We start from the raw sequence: 4005 nt of genomic DNA, 5'->3' as shown, positions 1-4005 counted from the left end.
GTTGTGTGCGTGTGTGTGGGCGCGCACAGGTCGTGTCGGGCGCATCGGGTTCGTGGCAAGTGTGCGTGCGTGCGTGTGTGTGGGCGCGCACGGGTCGTGTCGGGCGGGTCGGGTACGTGGCAAGTGTGCATGTGTGCGTGCGTGTGGTGCATGGGCATGTCTGTGCAGCGTACACCGTGCGCATGTGTATAGGTGCGGGTTGTTGGTGAGCTGCACGGCCCGATCGGGCTCGTTCTGTTGGTGCTCACCGTGAGTCGCACGCGTCCGAGCGTGTTGCGGGCGTGGCCAGAGCGTGCGGAGTGTGGGCACGATCGAGGCGAGTGGAGGCGTGGGTACGTGCCCAGGGCGCCGGCTCGGGGCTATGAAGCCATGCGGTGACCCTTGTAACGCTGTGGTGCTCGAGTTCGTGCTTGAGAAGTGAAAAGGCTGTCGGTGCGGCGGGCTTTTGTGCGCCGGAAAACCGTGGCAGGCATTCGTGCGCCGGAAAACCTCCCATGTCCACTGTTCCATCTTCTTCCTCCTTCCTTCTTGGTTCGTGCCAGAGCGAGTGAGAGCGAGAGAGAGGGAGGGCTAGGACGAGCTAGGGGAGGAGCTAGGATTCCAACACAAAGAGGCAATCGACCTGTGTCTTATATGTGATTCATGTGGGCAATCTTCCCCGTGTCAGCGTTGGAGAACAAGAACCCTAGCTCGCCCTCCTTTCCCGCGTCATAGAACTTGTGGATCAGAATGTGTTACAGGTCACAGTGTACGCCACAAACCTGTTACAGCTGAACGCGAACTTGGCAAGCTAGAAGTTGTCGGCTCGGCACATGGATGAGATCAGAATATTGTATGTCTGCACGTTGGCTGTTTTGGTGTTATATTTGTGTCGAATATTATGTACGCAAGGGATTATGTGGACTTGGAGTTGTAATTGGTGTGGTTAGGTACGAGTTGTGTAGGAGCCGGACACTTGTATCCTAGGCCTCTTATATACGAAGGGGCACCACATGTTGTAACCCATGACGACTTGATAGCAACAGGTACGCGGGGGGAGCCGACGGCTTGTGCCGGCACCCGCGCGGCCGGTGTTGCGGTATCTTTGGGAGGAGCGCCCGTAGTCATGCCCCGGGGATGTAGCCATATCAGTGAACCTCATTAACAAATATCGTGCCTCGGTGTGTCGTCTATGATCTTGCATTAGCTTTTTATTCTAACAAGTGGTATCATGAGCAAGGTCGCGAGAAGGCTATGCGGAAGATTATCCGAAGGTACGTGGATCATGCTCGACGGGTGACATGGAACGTCTGATTGATGCAAGGTGGAGCATGGCGGCGATCGCGGAGGCGGTCGGTGGTGTCGGACACTTCGGGCAGGAGGCCTGGACCGTTCGATAGGCTGCGATCGGTAAGGATTGCCTAGACGTGGCGATCGGACCGGCATAGTGGCTGTTGAAGACGTTGCGGAGGCGACGAGTTTTTCCGAAGCAACGCGGATAGAGGGAAGGAAAGCCATGGCAGGGTACGCGGGACGGCTGCTCGGATGCGTACATCGTCATCAGTTGCATGCGGCGGCTACGCGAGACAGCCGCGCTGGACAGCGTGCAACAGCAGGACTCCATGCGGCGTGAAAGAGTCCAGAAGATTAGCAGGCATGCATGTTCGGTTTGGATTTTGAAAGGAATTATGTACGTCTATCTGGGGCAGTGCGTAAACCGTGATGGTGATGGACTAGTGCCTAGTCTGGGCATGGTAGGTGCACTGTTGGATGTGTATAGGGTTCTGGAAATCTTTTGTGTGTGCATGTTGGGTCGATGACGGTTGGTTCTGGACTCCGGATCAGGGTCTCGTTGCAAGTCGTGGAAGCTTGGAACTCAGTTTCCGTGTCTGAGAGGAAAAGGTAAGGCCGGCTGACCCAGTGGACATAAAAGGCTGGCAGACGAGGCTAGGAAACGCACAGAAAACAATTGTCTGCAAGTTTGGGAAAAGGTGGAGCGGTTATGTAGCGGAGAGATTGATCTACGTCACAGGGAGACATTTCATGGCAATTTCTGAAGGGCGGACAGGGACCGTGCTAAGTCAGATTTCTTGGTTGATCGCGGACTGCGGCGTGGCTTCAGACGAGGAATACGGGATCAGTGATTTTTTTTGTGAGGAAGTCGCAGAGGAAAACAAGGGCGGTAAGACCAGCGGCAACATGTCGGTTAGATCACGGCTCGGCATGGTGCCGGGGTTCACCAAGTTTGATGTGGAGAAATTTGATGGCACGGGTAACTTCGGTCTATGGCAGACAAGAGTCAAGGATATTCTTGCGTAGAAGGGAATCTTGAAGGGTTTGCAGGAGACGAAGTTGGCCAAGGTTGACAACGATGCGTGGGAGGATATGCAAGTGCAGGCGGCCGCTACCATACAACTTTGTCTTGCGGATCAGGTCATGTATCATGTCATGGACGAAGATGCTCCTAAGGGAATTTGGGACAAGTTGGCAAATCATTATATGCCCAAGTCAGCGACCAATAAGCTGTATTTGAAGCAAAAGTTCTTTGGGCTGAAGATGCAGGAGGGGTCGGATCTTGTGGAGTATGTGAATGCCTTTAATCAATTGGTCACGGATCTAGTGCGTCTGGATGTGAATATTGAGGACGAGGATAAGGCACTACTTCTTCTTGTTTCATTGCCACCGTCCTATGAGCATTTGGTCATTACATTGACACATGGAAAGACAACCATCAATAATGAGGAAGTCACTGCAGCGTTGCTTGGACATGAGTTGATGAAGCAAAAGAATGTTGCAGAAAGGGGGAGTACTCAAGGTTTGGGGTTGACAGTTAAAGGTTATCAGCTCAGGAAGGGACAAGAGGTGGAGAAAAAAAAGAAAAATGTGTAGTGCTACAGGTGCAAGGATTGGGGACATATAAAGAGGGAATGCCCAGAACTGAAGGGTGGGGCAAGTGCTAATGCGGCTACTCATGGTGATGGCTCGAAGAGTGATAATGATGTTCTCGTTGTATCAAACAGGCAGTCAAAAAAAATGAAGCGTGGATGTTGGATTCAACTTGCTCTTTTCATGCGACGCCCAATAGGGAGTGGTTCTCTCCGTACAATTTGGTTTAGCCTATGTGGACGATGACACGGGTTATCGTGTTGCTGGAGTAGGTGACATCAAAATCAAGATGTTTGACAAAGTTGAGCGGATACTTCGAGCAGTCAGGCATGTGCCAGGGCTAAGGAGGAATCTAATTTCGCTTGGTGTTCTTCATGATGGTGGTATGGAATTCCATTCTGATCGGGATAAGAGGACCATGAAAATCATGGAAGATGGGGTGACCGTGATAATAGGAGAGAGAATGGCTTCGCATCTTTACTAGTTGCAAGGGAGCACTATTGCAGATGAAGCCATGGAGAGTGGAGCTGCAGGAGTAGCAGTGGAGTCCCACGATGGCGGCGGGTCTGACCCGTCGGGTAGCTCTCAATAAGCTACAAATGAAGATAACCCAATTCCGGAGTACATGAAGGTTCGAGCATGGACAACTTCTAGGTGGCGGAGAATATTCGCCAAGGTGGAGTTTGTTATATTTGTGTCGAATATTATGTACGCAAGGGGTTACGTGGACTTGAAGTTGTAATTGGTGTGGTTAGGTACGAGTTGTGTAGGAGTCGGACACTTGTATCATAGGCCTCTTATATACGAAGGGGCACCACACGTTATAACCCATTACGACTTGATAGCAACAGGTACGCGGGGGGAGGCGACGGCTTGTGCCGGCACCCGGGCGGCCGGTGTTGCGGTATCTTGGGGAGGAGCGTCCGTAGTCATGCCCCGAGATGTAGCCATATCGGTGAACCTCGTTAACAAACATCGTGCCCCTCAGTGTGTCGTCTATGATCTTGCATTAGCGTTTTATTCTAACATATGGGCTTCATGAGTAGATCCGTGAACATCCAGATGACACTCAGCCACTTCATCTTGATGGATAAATGGTCCATGACCGTGTTATCGTGACCTCAAAGCCCAGCTCTTCGC

This window comes from Triticum dicoccoides, chromosome 2B, assembly GCF_002162155.2.
Source record: "Triticum dicoccoides isolate Atlit2015 ecotype Zavitan chromosome 2B, WEW_v2.0, whole genome shotgun sequence".
In the NCBI taxonomy this organism is placed as follows: domain Eukaryota; kingdom Viridiplantae; phylum Streptophyta; class Magnoliopsida; order Poales; family Poaceae; genus Triticum; species Triticum dicoccoides.
This window is presented reverse-complemented; position numbering follows the sequence as displayed.